This window comes from Oncorhynchus masou, chromosome 6 (genome assembly GCF_036934945.1).
Source record: "Oncorhynchus masou masou isolate Uvic2021 chromosome 6, UVic_Omas_1.1, whole genome shotgun sequence".
Classification (NCBI taxonomy): Eukaryota; Metazoa; Chordata; class Actinopteri; order Salmoniformes; family Salmonidae; genus Oncorhynchus; species Oncorhynchus masou.
Genome location: NC_088217.1, coordinates 37,132,351 through 37,152,357, shown reverse-complemented (window position 1 = coordinate 37,152,357; position 20,007 = coordinate 37,132,351).

The window sequence follows — 20,007 nt, the reverse complement described above, 5'->3', positions numbered from 1 at the left end:
GTAATGATCATGCTGTTTAACCAGTTTATTGATATGTCACACTTGTCAGGTGGATGAATTACCTTGGCGAAGGAGACATGCTCACTAAAAGGGATGTAAACAAATTTGTGGGCAACATTTGAGAGAAATCAGCTTTTTGTGCGTCTGGAACATTTATGGGGTCTTTATTTCAGCTCATGAAACATGGGACCAACACTTTATATGTTGGGTTTATATTTTGTTCAGTGTATTAAATTTGACTGACAGAGACATATGGATAGTGTATGTGTGCAATTCAGAGTGTGAATGGGCAAGACATTAAGAGCCTTTGAACGGGGTATGGTAGTATAGTGCCTTGCAAAAGTATCCATCCCACTTGACGTTTTTTCCTATTTTGTTGCATTACAACCTGTAATTTAAATGGATTTTTATTTGGATTTCATGTAATGGACATACACAAAATAGTCCAAATTGGTGAAGTGAAATTTAAAATATTATTTGTTTCAAAAAATAAATGAAAATGTAAAAAAGGAAAAGTGCTTTGTGCACATGTCTTCACCCATTTGCTATGAAGCCACTAAATAAGATCTGGTGCAACCAATTACCTTCAGAAGTCACATAATTAGTTAAATAAAGTCCACCTGTGTTTAATCTAAGTGTCACATGACCTGTCACATGATCTCAGTATATATACACCTGTCCTGAAAGGCCCCAGGGTCTGCAACACCACTAAGCAAGGGGCACTACCAAGCAAGTGGCACCATGAAGACCAAGGAGCTCTCCAAACAGGTCAGGGACAAAGTTTTGGAGAAGTACAGATCAGGGTTGGGTTATAAAAAAATATCAGAAACATTGAACATCCCACGGAGCACCATTAAATCCATTATTAGAAAATGGAAAGAATATGGCACCACAACAAACCTGCCAAGAGAGGGCTGCCCCCCAAACCTCACAGACCAGGCAAGGAGGGCATTAATCAGAGAGGCAACAATGAGACCAAAGATAACCCTGAAGGAGCTGCAAAGCTCCACAGCGGAGAATGGAGTATCTGTCCATAGGACCACCTTAAGCCGTACACTCCACAGAGCTGGGCTTTATGGAACAGTGGCCAGAAAAAAGCTATTGCTTAAAGAAGGAAATAAGCGAACACGCTTGGTGTTCGCCAAAAGGCATGTGGGAGACTCCCCAAACATATGGAAGAAGGAACTCTGGTTAGATGAGACTAAAATGTAGCTTTTTGGCCATCAAGGAAAATGCTATGTCTAGCGCAAACCCAACACCTCTCATCATCCTGAGAACAACATCCCCACAGTGAAACATGAAGGTGGCAGCATCATGCTGTGGGTATGTTTTTCATTGGCAGTGACTGGGAAACTGGTCAGAATTGAAGGAATGATGGATGGCACTAAATACAGGGAAATTCATGAGGGAAACCTGTTTCAGTCTTCAAGAGATTTGAAACTGAGACTGAGTGTAACAATCGACTATGGTGGAAGAAGGTGAGTACCAACGCGCAGCGGGGTAAGTGTTCATGTTTTTTAATAAAGTAATAAACACTGAACAAAACAATATAAACGTGAAGTAATCAAACCGAAACAGCCCTGTGTGGAACCAACACTAACACGGAAAATAAACACCCACAACTCAAAAGTGAAACCAGGCTCCCTAAGTATGATTCTCAATCAGGGACAACGATTAACAGCTGCCTCTGATTGAGAACCATACCAGGCCGAACACAGAAAATCCCAAATTATAGAAAAAAGAACATAGACAACCAACCCAACTCACGCCCTGACCATATTAAAACAAAGACATAATAAAAGAACTAAGCTCAGAACGTGACACTGAGGTTCACCTTCCAGCAGGACAATGACCCTAAACATACTGCTAAAGCAACACTCGAGTGGTTTAAGGGGAAACATTTAAATGTCTTGGAATGGCCTAGTCAAAGCCCAGACCTCAATCCAATTGAGAATATGTGGTATGACTTAAAGATTGCTGTACGCCAGCGGAACCCATCCAACTTGAAGGAGCTGAAGCAGTTTTGCCTTGAAGATTGGGCAAAAATCCCAGTGACTAGATATGCCAAGCTTATAGAGACATACCCCAAGAGCATTGCAGCTGTAATTGCTGCAAAAGGTGGCTCAACAAAGTCTCGACTTTGGCGGGATGAATAGTTATGCACGCTCAAGTTTTCAGTTTGTTTGTCTTATTTCTTGTTTGTTTCACAAATAAAAAAAATATTTTGCATCTTCAAAGTCATAGGCATGTTGTGTCAATCAAATGATACAACACCCCCCCCCCAAAAAAATACTTTTTAATTCCAGTTTGTAAGGCAACATAATAGGAAAAATGCCAAGGGGTTGAAAACTTTCACAAGCCACTGTAGGTGCTAGGCCCACCAGTTTGTGTAAAGAACTACAATGCTGCTAGGGTTTTCATGCTTAACAGTTTCCCGTGTGTATCAAGAATGGTCCACCATCCAAAGGACATCCAGCCAACTTGACACAACTGTGGGAAGCATTGGAGTCAACAGGAGCCAGCATTGAGGGTTTTCTGAGGACAAAAGGAGGAAGGGAAGGGGGTTGCAACTAAATATTAGGAAGGTGTTCTTAATGTTTGGTATACTCAGGGTTCATGTGTGTGTCTTCCTACAGATTAACAGTAAATAGAACTCATGAGGCATTAGTACAACAATGCATATTGACAATATTCAGCTTTTTATGTTATGCATGCAACCTGCTGTACAATGTGTATACTGTCAGCTTGTGTACATGTCAGAGAATACTTAAAATGAATACCACAACTGGCAATTAATTTCTATGGGCTGATAACTCAACAGCTGACACGCGTGCCTCATAATATCATGCCCATCCCTCCACTCATCTCTGTGTCCTCGTTTAATTCCAGCCCACCAGGCCCCACTCACTGACCTGCACAAGCCCACGGGACACAAAGCTAAATTATGATTACACACACACACACACACACACACATTCACCTTTACCCTTCCACTAATGCATGCACACAGTGATGGAGAGAGAGGGGGGATAAAAGAGAAGTGATGAGGCGTGGGCGTCTGTAAGTGGAGTCTTCTACTGGATGAGAGGAGGGGGATAGTTGGGATAGGATAGAGTGAGTGAGGAGAGTGCAGGGTGAAAGAGTGAATGTGGAAAGAGGATAGCAGAAAGATACATTTGGGGAAGAGAGGGATAGAAGAGATGGTGAGGAAAGAGATTTAAATGGATGAATGCTGAAGGACAGTTGATACTCTACATCTCTTTTTACAGGTATGTGTATTTCTCTGTCTACCTGTCATTTAAATGGATGAATGCTGAAGGACAGAGTTGATACTCTACATCTCTTTTTACAGCTATGTGTATTTCTCTGTCTACCTGTCAATTAATCAGCCAATCACAGTAAAGACATCAATGTTTTGTGATTGGTTATCCATGAACACATGCAGGTACTCTTGAACACACACTAATTTACTCTCACACTATTTTTATGTGGCCACCATCTCTTCTCTCCCTTCGTGCTTGTATTGGTCTCCATCCCTGTATCTCCCTCTTTCCTTTTTCTTTATCCTCTCACTCGCCCAATCACGTTTTCCCATCCCTCCTCTCTGTATATTCCTCCCCTGATGTCATCTCTCTCTCTCTATCTATCTTTCTTTCTCTCTCTATATATATCTATATATCTATCTATCTATCTATCTTTCTTTCTTTATTTCTATCTATCTCTCTCTCTATCTATCTTTCTTTCTATCTCTCTCTCTCTATCTATCTATCTCTCTCTCTATCTATCTCTCTATCTATCTATCTATCTCTTTCTCTCTATCTATCTATCTCTCTCTCTCTCTCTCTATCTCTCTATCTTTCTCTCTATCAATTCAATTCAATTCAAGGGCTTTATTGGCATGGGAAACATGTGTTAACATTGCCAAAGCAAGTGAGGTAGATAATATATAAAGTGAAATAAACAATAAAAATTAACAGTAAACATTACGCATACAGAAGTTTCAAAACAATAAATTTGTAAGTCGCTCTGGATAAGAGCGTCTGCTAAATGACTTAAATGTAAATGTAATAAAGACAATACAAATGTCATATTATATATACAGTGTTTTAACAATGCACAAATGGTTAAAGGACACAAGATAAAATAAAATAAGATAAATAAGATTAAATAAATAAGCATAAATATGGGTTGTAATTACAATGGTGTTTGTTCTTCACTGGTTGCCCTTTTCTCGTGGCAACAGGTCTCTCTCTCTCGCTCTATCTTTCTCTCTATCTCTATCTCTCTCTCTCTCTCTCTATCTATCTCCCGCTCTCTCTATCTATCTCTATCTCTATCTCTCTCTCTCTCTCTCTCTCCCTCTGTCTCTCTTCCTCTCACTCTTCCTGTCCCTCTCTCTGCTGACTTTGCTGTAGGGTGGACCCTTGGCTGTGTTCTGTCAGTCGTCTCCTCCCTAGGGAGCAGTAAAGTGGACTTAGTGCAGTGAGCAGCAGAGGCGCCTGAGTGTGTGTGTGTGTGTGTGTGTGTGTGTGTGTGTGTGTGTGTGTGTGTGTGTGTGTGTGTGTGTGTGTGTGTGTGTGTGTGTGTGTGTGTGTGTGTGTGTGTGTGTGTGTGTGTGTGTGTGTGTGTGTGTGTGTGTGTGTGTGTGTGTGTGCCCTAAGGATGGCGAAGGGCCCTTACCACTGAGACACTCAGTAATAGAGGGCAAGCGCTCTCACTATTCACTGATATGATGGATTTGACTGGGAGTAGCTTGGGGGTGTGTGTGTGTGTGTATTTTTATCCATCCAAACCGCTCTGTTAATCAAAATTACCTGCCTTCCCGTTGTGTGTGTGTATTTGCTGTGATGAACTGACAGTAGTAGCGATTATGACGGACACATGTTACTCACACATGTCCCCATGTCAACTCATGTAATATACAGTAAACACACACATAAGCCTAATAGAGCATAGTTGCAAGTGTTCTAGGAAATACTAGCAAATCTAAGCAGGTCATCAGTAAGCTGTAAGCTCTAGGAAAGACATAACCATCTACCTCTTCCTGTCCCGGAGGACAGAACCATGTAGCCCAGAGGGGGCTCTACCTCCCAGCTTTGCTACTAGGCTGCTGACTGACTGGAGTCTCAGTCTGGAGCGCTGTGGAAACCAGCCAGGTCACCCGTGATACAAGTCAGTATTCGACGTTCATCCATGTCTGAGGACGTCAGGAGATGACGTGCAAACCGGACACTAGGAGCAACATTGAGCGCTGTTACCTTCAAGTAGGAATAGTGTCCACCACTCTCCCTGTGGTGGACAGGGATAGCAGAAGGGAGGCTGCATCTGCCTCTAAAGGTTGCATGTTGAAATCCAGTGATAAAAAGTTATTTTGATTTTTGATTTAACCTTACTTAACCTTTACTTGAACCTTTCTGAGATAATGCCTTAACTTCACCTTAAAGACTTCAAAATGGACATTTGGAACAACTTCGAAATTTGACGTTTGAGAAACATGAATGAATGTCTTATTCAGATGTGAGATTGTGAGAGCTTGTAAGTGCAAATGCTGTGTGAGCTGAGCTCAGAGCAGCACTTAGAGAAGGAAAGTCTTATGCTCAGTCTGCTTCTCACTAGTTAGCTATGGACTGTGCTGAGGACAGTCTTTACAGTGAGATGCAATGTGATTCTCTGGAGGAATAAGGGAGCTGACTAACCGAGTGGTAGCGCTGTAGCTTAATGCACAGAGAGAGAGAGAGAGAGAGAGAGAGAGAGAGAGAGAGAGTTATACATCAATCCATACAGCATGTGTTCTGTACTTTCTGCTATTGAAAAGCCATCTGTGTGTCATCTGCATCTAACTTTCCAAATTAAAGACCCACCTCTCCACTTCTCCCCCTCTCTCTCCCTTCTTTCCCCCTTTCACATTCAGGAAAATGCATGCTTATGTAGCCTATTCTTTATGAAAAATATATTTTTAATAGATATGAAATGCATGTAAAAAAATCTGATATGATTTAATTAACTTTGAGATGCAAGAATTCTGTGCAAACAACCAATAAACTCTTATCTTATCTTATCTCTGTAAGGGGGTGAATGTTATTTGCATGCTGCGGAGACGTTCCATACCAACGATGGTTTGACTGGTGGAAGCATGAAAAAAATATAATTAATTTTTGGGAAGCAAATAAGTGTATCAGATGGTATCAGCCTCGCCTACTTTAGTATCCATGTGTTCTGGATGGGTGAGTATTTTAACAGTAAAAACTTGTATCCACCCCCCTCTCCAAGTTGAATGAAATTGAATGAACGCCTACTGCCTCTAACACTGTAACCACAATCCTCTGGGTCTGATGTGTTGTTGGGCCATGCTTTATGGCAGTGATATGTTAAGTACCTCATATTACAGTAATAAAAGAGGTCTCAAAGTTGCTTGATGCAGTTTAAAGCTGCAGAGGTAATATCACAAATCACCCACTACTCAGCCAAGCTAGCTAGACAAGCGTACACTCACACAAGCAGGCATCATGCAGGCACACACACACACACACACACACACACACACACACACACACACACACACACACACACACACACACACACACACACACACACACACACACACACACACACACACACACACACACACACACACACACACACACACACACACACACACACACACACACACACACACACTGTAGCCTGAGAGGCTGCCAAGCCCCTGCCAGCTCTAATACACAACACATCACTAAGGAGAGGAGAGGACTAAAGTAATACTTGGGTAGTATTGCACTGTAAGTGAGTCTCCTTTCTAAATGAACAGACGTCAGTCTGAAAGAAGAGCAGTCGGCCAGACACATGGCACGACACCACCGTCATTCAGCCCCTTACCAAATTACACCACAACACTCACTACCAAAACACACAGGAAGAGAAAAGAGGTGAAGTAAAGGGGGAGATGGAGAAGGGGAATTAGGGGGGAAAGGCGGAGAATAAATGTTTTCTAGTTCTTGTGGGAAAATGTCCCCAGGATACCGGGGTGACGGGTAAGTGAAGAGAAACGCTAAACCCATCCCAGCATCACACACACACACACACACACACACAAACAAACACACAGACACAGACACGCACACACAGACACACACAGACACACACACACACACACACACACACACACACACACACACACACACACACACACACACACACACACACACACACACACCCCACCAGTCTCTCATCATCATAGGTCTGTCTGTCTGGTGTGTGAACAACATACACGCACACACACTCAATTCTACGCTGATGTAACTACCATTCCCTCATCATGGGCCTGTTTGGCGTGTGAGCAACAGCAAATGGCATCAGAGGTCGTTAAATCACCGGTTCTCTTTTTGTCCCGTCAAACGGTCACGTGGTCGATGGTTAGCATTTCAATAAGCATCTTCAAGGACTTCCTTCTAGCCGTGCCATATTCAGCTAAATGTATCTCTCTCCACACAATTCCTTTCCACAATATGTATCGCTCTGCTTCCTCATTATATCATTTGTCCTTTTCTATTCCCCTGTGTTTGATTCTGACAAATACATGGATTATCAGAATAGGAGATTTTTAAATATATGGCTAATGTGAGCTTTCATGGCTGTGCTTTAATCTGCCCAGTATTTAAAACCAATCTGAAGGACGGGAAGAAAACGCAGAGGTCAGGCTTTCTGAGCCCGCTGATAGAGATGGAGAGAAAGAGAGGAGGAGGAGAGAGAGAAAGGCAATCATTTCTCTTCTATTTAAATTCTAACCAGGATTAACAATAGAATCTGCAGGAATCAATCCTCATCTGGCCTTGCTGCTGAGGAGAAATCTTTCAAAGAAAACAAAAATTATTGCTCTCATCATTGCAGGGAGAGGAGGGTTTGGGGTGTGTGTATTCATGAGTGTGTGCTTTTCCTCTCATCAGTACTGGGAACAAAATACTATATGGTGTGTATAAGCCCTGGCCATCTGATTAGTCCTGACAGAGATAGTGTAAGTTTAGAGGGACATTGCCCCAATGTGTCCTTAACTACTTTTACACAGTCAGCCCTGCAGTGAGATAGGGAGCATGTGTGTGTTTAATATCACATTTAATGGTCCTTCAGCTGATGTTTTCATCTAAAGTGAATTACAGTTCAGATTTATATTCAGTGAATGTGGGCCACGCAGGGCTCAAACCCACAACCCTGGTGTTGGAAGCACCACGCACCAGCCAAATGAGCCGCTTGAGTGTACAGTATGTTTTTGCCATTATATATAAACAGTGTATATAAATATATCCATTATATATAAACAGTGGATATATTTATAAATATATATATATTATATATAAACAGTTTATATATGTGGATATATTTATAAATATATATATATATATATATATTATATATAAACAGTGTATATATATATATATATATACACTGTTTATATATAATATATATATATATATATATATATATCCACTGTTTATATATAAGTGGATATATTTATATACACTGTTTATATATAATGGCAATACACTGCTCAAAAAATAAAGGGAACACTTAAACAACACAATGTAATCCAAATAAACATGAAATCAAACTGTCCACTTAGGAAGCAACACTGATTGACAATACAAATGCAAATGCAATAGACAACAGGTGGAAATTATAGGCAATTAGCAAGACACCCCCAATAAAGGAGTGGTTCTGCAGGTGGTGACCACAGACCACTTCTCAGTTCCTATGCTTCCTGGCTGATGTTTTGGTCACTTTTGAATGCTGGCGGTGCTTTCACTCTAGTGGTAGCATGAGACGGACTCTACAACTCACACAAGTGGCTCAGGTAGTGCAGCTCATCCATGATGGCACATCAATGCGAGCTGTGGCAAGAAGGTTTGCTGTGTCTGTCAGCGTAGTGTTCAGAGCATGGAGGCGCTACCAGGAGACAGGCCAGTACATCAGGAGACGTGGAGGAGGCCGTAGGAGGGCAACAACCCAGCAGCAGGACCGCTACCTCCGCCTTTGTGCAAGGAGGAGCAGGAGGAGCATTGCCAGAAACAGACTCCATGAGGGTGGTATGAGGGCCCGATGTCCACAGATGGGGGTTGTGCTTACAGCCCAACACAGTGCAGGACGTTTGGCATTTGCCAGAGAACACCAAGATTGGCAAATTCGCCACTGGCGCCCTGTGCTCTTCACAGATGAAAGCAGGTTCACACTGAGCACATGTGACAGATGTGACAGTGTCTGGAGACGCCGTGGAGAACGTTCTGCTGCCTGCAACATCCTCCAGCATGACCGGTTTGGCGGTGGGTCAGTCATGTGGGGTGGCATTTTTTTGGGGGGCCGCACAGCCCTCCATGTGCTCGCCAGAGGTAGCCTGACTGCCATTAAGTACCGAGATGAGATCCTCAGACCCCTTGTGAGACCATATGCTGGTGCAGATGGCCCTGGGTTCCTCCTAATGCAAGACAATGCTAGACCTCATGTGGCTGGAGTGTGTCAGCAGTTCCTGCAAGAGGAAGGCACTGATGCTATGGACTGGCCCGCCCGTTCCCCAGACCTGAATCCAATTGAGCACATCTGGGACATCATGTCTCGCTCCATCCACCAACGCCACGTTGCACCACAGACTGTCCAGGAGTTGGCGGATGCTTTAGTCCAGGTCTGGGAGGAGATCCCTCAGGAGACCATCCGCCACCTCACCAGGAGCATGCCCAGGCATCGTAGGGAGGTCATACAGGCACGTGGAGGCCACACACACTACTGAGCCTCATTTTGACTTGTTTTAAGGACATTACATCAAAGTTGGATCAGCCTGTAGTGTAGTTTTCCACTTTAATTTGGAGTGTGCCTCCAAATCCAGACCTCCATGGGTTGATAGATTTGATTTCCATTGAGAATTTTTGTGTGATTTTGCTGTCAGCACATTCAACTATGTAAAGAAAAAAAGTATTTAATAAGAATATTTAATTCATTCAGATCTAGGATGTGTTATTTTAGTGTTCCCTTTATTTTTTGAGACCATATGCTGGTGCGGTTGGCCCTGGGTTCCTCCTAATGCAAGACAATGCTAAAAATATACATATATACACAATTTATATATAATGGATATTTATATATATATACTGTTTATATATAATGGATATTTATATATACACTGTTTATATATAATATATATATATATGTATATACACTGTTCATATATAATGGATATTTATATATACACTGTTTATATATATAATATATATATGTATATACACTGTTCATATATAATGGATATTTATATACACTGTTTATATACAATAGAAATGTATATATATACATACATTTCCATTGTATATATATATTATATATAAACAGTGAATATATAAATATCCATTATATATAAACAGTGTATATATAAATATCCAATATCCATATTCAATTATATATAACCAGTGTATATATAAATATCCATTATATATAAACAGTGTATATATATATATATATATATATATATATATATATATAAAAAAGGTTGTAATGTTTTTGCAAATTTTTTACAAATAAAAAACTGAAATACCTTATTTACATAAGTATTCAAACCCTTTGCTATGAGACTCGAAATTGAGCTCAGGTACATCCTGTTTCCATTGATCATCCTTGATCAAGGCACACAGCTGTCTATATAGGGTCCCACAGGTGACAGTGCACATCAGAGCAAAAACCAAGCCATGAGGTCGAAGGAATTTCCCATAGAGCACCGAAACAGGATTGTGTCAAAGCACAGATCTGGGGAAGGGTAGCAAAAAATGTGAGTATTGTTTTTATCTGCATTGTTCCTGTGATTTCTTAGCCTGTTTGATATTGGTTTGTTTTTATTGTTCCAGTTATGGGAATATTTTTTATTTATTTACTTTAATTAGAATGCCAATTATTCTAAGACAGAAATTGTTGTTTGATATTGTAACCTTATTTCTTTTTCATCTGCTGTGCTTTTTGAAATTATTAAGATAAACATTTTTTTTACAAATATTAATGTTTTTAGTTATTTCGGGGTTTGATATTAATTATTGTATTTTGATTAACAAAAAAAATTGAATTTTACATTATTCCAAAATAATAGTTAACTCACTGTAGTCATATTTAACATGGTTTGAATAAATGATACTATCCTAAGATCTGCAATACTTTTGAAATAAGGAAACATTTGTTAATATGTGTGTGTGTGCGTGTCTACTCAACAATACACATACTCTCAATAAATTACAAGGTTGTTTTGGTGAAGAGTCTTGGACAATAGGGAAAAAGTGAATGTGTGTGTGTGTGTGTTTCAACTTTCATATGAGAGTAGTTTGCCTTGAAATCACTGAGAATCCATAGGAGGAGAGTTGAATAGGTTCCGAGCAGGGACCCTAGTCAAAGGCAGTCATTGATCCATTCAAAACCAACAAACACACACCTACAACACAGTTCAGAAAACAGAGAGAAAATAAAATGTTTTTAATTTCATGACGTATATTGATTCTACACACACAACGGAGAGATCGTCTCCATAATAGAGATATAGATTTCTATTAAACACTGACAGAGGTGAAGGATGCAATACCGTGTAACACAGAGATCTGGACAGACAACATTTTTGCTTTTTTTTATTAGCAAATGAAATTATCGAAAACTGTAATTCCGTAAAGATGGAAAAAATACTGTGTGTGGCCGTGCGTCGTTGACGCATCTCTGTGGATGACGGTGTGGGTGACTGTGTGTGAGCCACAGAAAACCTGGTGTTTATACCCTCACCTTCACCACAATATTCACCTCATCATCCCTCAGCTTCTTTCCCTCTTCCTCTATGCTATTCCTCCAGCCAGGCCCAGTCAGCTCAGCTCCAGGCCTAGTCAGAGTTCTTCCTCTGGAGGGTTAAACCAAACAAAGAGGCCTGTTGTAATGTAGTCTCCCCTGTGGAAACCACCGCCCCACCGGAACACTGCAGCGCCATGCAACGATTGATAATGTCAGCTGGCGAGATACCGCGTGTCAGTCTACAGAACGACAGATCAAAAAAGAGTGGGGGAGGGGGAAAGACAGCATGTCATTTGTTTGCTTTGATACAAAATCCGATTGAGGAAGGGAGGGCAGTGTGTGTGTGTGTGTGTGTGTGTGTGTGTGTGTGTGTGTGTGTGTGTGTGTGTGTGTGTGTGTGTGTGTGTGTGTGTGTGTGTGTGTGTGTGTGTGTGTGTGTGTGTGTGTGTGTGCACACAATGAGTTGAACACCCCCCCCCAAAGAGAGAGAGAGAGGTGTGTGACGTCAGAAGGTGGAGTGAGTGAGTTTGTAATATGATGACGTTAAATGTCAGATTAGCGCTGATGTTCATACTAATATGAGTAATCCTGAGAGATCTTTCTCAGGAGGAAAATCATGAACACAACTCGCAAATGCCACAGCCTCTGTGTGTGTGTGCGTGTGTGTGCAAGTGTTTGTGTGTCTGCATGTGTTTGAGCATCTGTGTGTCGTTGACGCATGTCTGTGTATTACATCTGCGACCCTGTGCATGTGACCAATAAACTAATCGAATCTAAAAATATGTACACATTGTTTCATTCACTTCTCTTTGACCTGCACTGTTGGAGCTCGGTGTTTAAGAATTTTACTGTACATCTGCGACCCTGTGCATGTGACTAATGCAATAATCTATCTAGCTAACCCTTCCCCTAACCATTTAACCTAACTCCTAACCCTAAAATGAACCCTAGATTAACCTAGCCACCTAGCTAACGTTGGCCACAATAAATTGTAATAAGTAACATATCATATCAATTGTAATTCGTAACATATCATACAAAATTGACGATGGACATCCACATATTAATACTTACCATACCAAACGTAACATTATACTAATTTGAGGGTCCCGGATTTTCGTTTACTATGTTACGTCTACCCCTGTGTCCAGGTTTCTGTACGGATGTAATGGGGAGCAGCTGTACCAGTAAACATGTTTATGAGTGGTTAATGAAAACAGGCTGGGATTCTCCTTGTGATCCATCCACCAATCACACTAGCTAATCTAAGTTATAGTGGAGGCCCAGCCACTGTCTGCACGACACACAGTATGATGATATTATTCTATTACAACCAGCCATGTTTGATATCACTAGTTCAACTCAAAGTCTGCTGTTGTTGATGACACTGTAAAAACCACAGGGACTGTGTCTGTGTTTGCACATGTTTGTGTATTTGTGTTTATGTGAATGGTGTGTTCTCTGTCTTTCACTCCCTTTCCCTCGCTCTGTGTGTGTGTGTGGGTGTCTCCCTGCTGTGTGTATGTGTTCCAGTCTGGGTTTGATTCTCAGGGAAGCTTGGGGATTGTTTGTAAACATCAGCAGCAGTAACTTATATTTTATTGTTTTATTTTACTACATCACTCCCAGATGGCTGTATAAAGATGCCATTTTTTTCATGCAGTTATCACACTCACAAATATCCTGCTCTCTCTGACACACACACACACACACACAAATACACATAAACAACCTTTCTCTCATACACACAAACTCCAACAACCTCTCTCTCACACACACACACACACACACGTAAGATTACACACATACCGACACACACGTGGACAGATTTAAGTAGTTAATCCACTCACCTTCTCCTTAACTTTCTCTCCCCTTCCTTTCCAAAGGCAGTGTGAGGGTGTCAAGGAGGGAGCATGGTGTTTTCAGCTCTGACAGTCTGGGTGAATGCTCCCATAATTCTCTTTCATTATGAGGGAAAATGTTGTACTACAGCCAACGCATGTAGCCAATTATGCTTTAATTGAATTACCTGTCTACTTTGATAATTAACACCCCGATTAACACAGAGAAGGATACTAAATGGGAATAGGAAAGGGAAAGTGCCCAACAGTGTTTTTCATCATTTCATTCATAAAAGGAGAGAGATGTGTTTTAAATCAGGTCCCTTTAATGCCATAGCACTCTTGACAGGGAGGCTACAAGAGTGTACTGAAACACACACACACAAATTCATCCCTATCCTCATCCTGACCTCATCCCACACTTCTACACATGATCTATTCCTCAGTTCTAATGGGCTGGGTGCTACAGGTGGTGCCAGATGTGTGTGAGGAACAGAGTCATATGATAGAAGGGCTGAGATACCCCCATACATACAGTGCATTGAGTTGGACATATGAGCTATATAAATGCAATTTATTCAGTGATGATATTGTTCTATGGCAACCAACCATGTCTGACAGATATCACTAGTTCTGCTCAACAACAGTCTGCTATTGTTGTTGACCTTGTAAAAACCTGGACAATTCTGTATCTGCCCAATCTGTTTACTCCTATGGCTGTGTCCAAGTACTTGATGTACCCCAGAACCAAACAGCCAGTCAACTAACATAACAAACAAACACAAACAGTCTGCATCAGGGACACATGACTCCTTCTGCATTTCTCTGCTCTGCCTGAGAAAGAAAGAGAGGGGGGGGGGGGGGGAGAGAGAGAGTGAGAGATAAGTGAGTGAGAGATTCAAAACAGTAAACAGATATACAGTAAACAAGTAAATTAATCACACCGGTAAATCACACTGGTGTTCCCTCAGCTCTCAAACGCATGCACACACACACACATCGCCTGAGATGATGAAGATAATTTTAGACCTGTGTGTCAGTGTTTGTCACATCTGTGCCCTGGTAGTGTAAACAAACAAACACACAAACAAACAAACAAACACACAACCAAATAAACAAACACACAAACAGAAACACAGTGTGTAAGCCTGTGCCACGACTTCCACCGAAGTTTTCTAGCTGCCACCGATCTACGTTTCTTTTTCCATTTGTTTTGTCTTGATTGTACACACCTGGTTCCCATTACATTATAATTATTTTCCCTATTTAACCCTCTGGTTTTCATGATGTTTTGTTCGTGATTGTTTCTTGTTTTGTGGTAGTCTTCTGTGTTATGTTATTCCCTGCGTGGAATTTATGGTTGTTTATTTTTCGAGTTAAAGTAAGTTATTTTACTCAGTTCGCCTGACTCTGTCCTCACCTCTGCACACTGACACGTGACAGAATCACGCAACAAAAATATGGAGTCAGCAGGTGCACCCAGTCCTCCGGTACCAGTAGAGGAACGCGTCCAGCAGCACGCGACGATGCTCCAACATCTTGGCACAGCCATGGATCGCATGCTGCTCACCATGGAACGATGGAAGAGAGGGGGTTTTCCCACAACCCCATCAACTTCACCCCAACCAACACCACAACCCACACCGCTGTCCACGCCTCCGTCATCTGGACCCAGTGGGATTCGGCTCTCGCTCCCGAGCACATATGATGGGACGGCTGCCGGGTGCCAGGGGTTCCTGCTCCAGTTGGAGCTCTACCTGGCGATCGTCCACCCGGCTCCCTCGTGATACGAGAGCGTGTCCACCCTCATTTCCTGTCTGTCGGGGAAAGCGCTTGAGTGGGCCAACGCTGAATGGGGAAGTATTGACGCAGCGTTGGTCCACTATGAGGATTTCACCTGCAGCTTCCGGGCGGTCTTTGATCATCCACCTGAGGGGAGAGCGGAGGGGGAACGCTTGTTCCATCTCATACAGGGGATGAGGATCGCACAGGAATTCGCACTGGACTTCAGGACCCTGGCTGCTAGCGCGGGATGGAATGAGAGGGTCCTGATCGACTGTTACCGGTGTAGTCTACGTGAGGACGTTCGTCGGAAGCTGGCCTGCAGGGACACCACCCTTACCCTCGACCAGCTGGTGGATTTATCTATCCGGCTAGATAACCTGTTGGCCACCCGCGGACGTCCGGATCAGGGTCCGTCCATTCCATCCCCGAGCACCTCCGATCCTACACATATGGAGCTTGGAGGTGCTGCTCTAAGGATGACCTGAAGGGGGGGCCGTTTGCTGCACTACCTGTGGCCGCAGAGGACCCACTGCTGGCCGGTGCTGGAGAGGTTCCCAGGAAGTCGAGGCAGCAGGCAGGGCACTGGTGGATCATCCCAGGTGAGTAGGCACCCAACGCACCCATAACTTCCTGTTGCGCACATGTGTATATTTATAGAATTTCCTGAGTTTTCCCCGCATTCCCAGCATAAGGCGCTAGTAGATTCAGGCGCAGCTGTGAATTTTATTTGCTCTTAGATTAGGGATCCCTGTTGTTCCTGTTGATGTGCCCTTCCCTGTACATGCCTTAGATAGTTGTCCTTTAGGGTCCGGTCTGATTAGGGAGGTCACAGCTCCACTATGTATGATAACGTAGGAGGGTCATGAGGAGAGAATTAGTCTCTTCCTGATCGATTCTCCCGCGTTTCCTGTGGTGTTGGGACTTCCCTGGTTGGCCTATCATGACCCCACTATTTTGTGGCAACAGAAGGCTCTCAAGGGATGGTCACGTCAGTGTTCAGGAAGGTGTATAGGTGTTTCCATATGTGCAATTATGGTGGAGAGTCCAAACCAGGTCTCCACCATGCACATCCCCCCTGAATATGCCGATTTGGCTCTCGCCTAGAGTGAAAAGGAAGGCGACTCAACTACCACCCCATTGACGGGGGCATTGTGTGATAGATCTGGTAGACGCAGCACTTCCCTGGAGTCAAGTGTATCCTCTGTCACAGGAGGAGACAGCAGCTATGGAAACATATGTCACCGAATCTCTGGGACAGGGATACATTTGGCCTTCCACTTCACCTGCCTCCTCGAGTTTCTTTTTTTGTGAAGAAGAAGGATTTATGCCCGTGCATTGACTATCGAGATATAAATCAGATCACAGTGAAGTATAGTTACCCGCTGCCTCTCATAGCCAGTGTGACCGAGTCATTCCATGGGGCGCACTTCTTCACCAAATTGGATCTCAGGAGTACTTACAACTTGGTGCGTATCCGGGAGGGGGATGAGTGGAAGACAGCATTTAGTACCACCTCTGGGCACTATGAGTATCTCGTCATGCCGTACGGGTTAATGAATTCTCCATCCTTATTCCAATCCTTTGTAGACAAGATTTTCAGGGAGGGTGTAGTGGTGTATATAGATGACATTCTAATATACTCCGCTACACACGCCGAGCATGTGCCTCTGGTGCTCAAGGTACTTGGTCGACTGTTATAGCATGACCTGTACGTTAAGGCTGAGAAATGTCTGTTCTTCCAGCAGGCCGTCTCCTTCCTAGGGTACCGCCTGTCCGAGTCAGGGGTGGAGATGGAGAATGACCTGTACGTTAAGGCTGAGAAATGTCTGTTCTTCCAGCAGTCCGTCTCCTTCCTAGGGTACTGCCTGTCCGAGTCAGGGGTGGAGATGGAGAATGGAGGCTGAGAAATGTCTGTTCTTCCAGCAGTCCGTCTCCTTCCTGACCAGGGGTGGAGATGGAGAATGACCTGTTAAGGCTGAGAAATGTCTGTTCTTCCAGCAGTCCGTCTCCTTCCTAGGGTACTGCCTGTCTGAGTCAGGGGTGGAGATGGAGAATGACCTGTACGTTAAGGCTGAGAAATGTCTGTTCTTCCCAGTCAGTCTTCCGTCTCCTTCGAGTCAGGGGTGGAGATGGAGAATGACCTGGTCAAGGCTGAGAAATGTCTGCCAGTGTCTCCTTCCTAGGGTAGTCCGAGTCAGGGGTGGAGATGGAGAATGACCGCATTTCAGCCGTGCGTAATTGGCCGACTCCAACCACGGTAAAGGAGGTGCAGCGGTTCTTAGGGTTTGCCAACTACTACCGGAGGTTTCTCCAGGGCTTTTGTCAGGTAGCGGCTCCCATTACCCCTTTGCTGAAGGGGGGACCGGTGCAACTGCAGTGTTCAGCTGGGGCGGACAGGGCTTTTGGTCGCCTGAAGGCTCTGTTAACCTCGGGACCGGTGTTGTCTCATCCTGATCCCTCCTTCGCGTTCATAGTAGAGCTGGATGCGTCCGAGGCTGTGATAGGAGCTGTGCTGTTGTTCACACGTTTTGTGTTCACTCTATCCTACAGACCAGGTTCCCAGAACGCTAAGGCAGACGCACTGTCCCGGATGTATGACACAGAGGAGCGGTCCACGGATCCCACTCTCATACGTCCGGCTTCTTGCCTGGTGGCACCGGTGGTTTGGGAGGTTGATGGACGTAAGTACGTTCCGTCTGATGTTCGTGATCGATTGATGTGTTGGGCTCACACGTCACCCTCCTCTGGTCATCCTGGCATTGGTTGGACAGTGCGCTGTCTTAGTGGGAAGCGTGGAATTTATGGGTGCTTAATTTTTGAGTACAGTACGTTGTTTTACTCAGTTCTGTGTCCTGCGCCTGACTCCGTCCTCACCTCTGCACACTGACACCTGACAGCCTTACATGATTCTCAAACTCTCCTTTGTAGAACAGGAAACTTTTAAAAGAAGCTCTTGCCCCACTTCATAATAAATGCCCAAAACATGTATGTTTACATAGCAATTACAGGTAGAGTGTTTATTTTATTTTAAATGTGCTTGGTGTGATTGCATATTGATTTAGGACACACCAGAACTCGTGTGTGTGGGGGGGGCAGTCTTTCGAATAAGGCTGCTGTACTGATCACTTCAGCTTCCCCCGCCACCCTGGTCTTTAGCAGTATTGACCTAGCTAACGAAGGCGTTGTGATTTAGGGCAGTCGTGGCCCATTGTCGAGCGTGTGTCTGACGGACTGTCATCATTGCCTCAAAAAAGCTTAGATGTAGAGAGAGTAGATAGACAGAAAGCACAGAGATCACAATCAGGGTTATAGCGAGACAGGAAATATTATAAGCTCTTCTCGTGACTTATTGCTTCTCCTTTTTTCTTTATCTTTTCGCAGCAACAGGTATGATGTAATTTATTTTTACTTCTCCTGATTCAGTCTTCCTGACATGTTGTCTTGACCCAGATTATAATGTCAATTAGCAAATGAAGCACTAAACTAGGAAATAGTTCAGGAAGAGTCATGCAATGTTTGGCTTTCAAATATTTATTAGCTAATTCATATTATGTAACTATCAAAATATATTCATACTATAAAAAATTAACATTGAATGGATATCTAGAAGCAGGGCGTGCACAGAACTATGGGAGGGCAGGTGCTCAAAATGAAAGAATAACTCACAATTCATGACATACCAACTGCCTCTGGAGTCAAAATGTCAACATATAGGCTTTTATTTTCTGCAACAGCACGTTCACTCATCACACATTGTAAGCAAGCTAGTGCCAGTGACTCCTAGGCCTAGAGACGACGAGGGCTGATTGACAGAAAGAGAGACAGCTGATCAAAGTGAATGACGATGTAAATATTATAGCAAGTTAGTTATCTATGCTGTCGAAACAACACATTTTTACTCCATTTTTTTGTTTGTTCTGCTGCTGACATCTGCCTCTTTCTAACAAGCAGGGAAGTTGCCCAAATCTTTGTCCCTGACAGTGAGAGACACACATGACAGATCCAACTCTAAAGTATCCTCCTACAGTATTCAAGTCTCCCCGGCATGCGCAGCCAGTGGCCACTGCATGCAAGTCAGAGGAGTGCGCTCTTGAGGCAGGAGGGCAGGGTTGAGGACATTTTCTGAGATTCAAAAGCTTATAAAATTTGCTAGTTTGATGTGCAATTCGTTACATTTCAAATTAAAATGGGCAATTAAAACACTCAAAATAAAATGTAAAAGTAATTCATAAAATTACCAAAAATCCAAAAGGGTAGGTGCTCAGGGCAAAAGGGTAGGCGCTCAGGGCAAAAGGGTAGGTGCTCAGGGCAAAAGGGTAGGTGCTCAGGGCAAAAGGGTAGGTGCTCAGGCACTGTTTGAGCCCTTTCTCTATACGTGATTACCTTAAATCATATCTAGAAGCATAAAAAATGCTGTTGTTGTTTTTTAGTTGGAGAATGCGTTGTTGTTAATGGTTTCCAAGGTTTATAACTGTGTAGAGGAACATCTGTTGCTGCTTAGCCCCACAATGGACAAACTCAGCGGCGAGGCAAAGAGAGGTCAAAAGATCAGTGCCTCGCCCAGGCGCTCTCTCTCACACACACACACACACACACA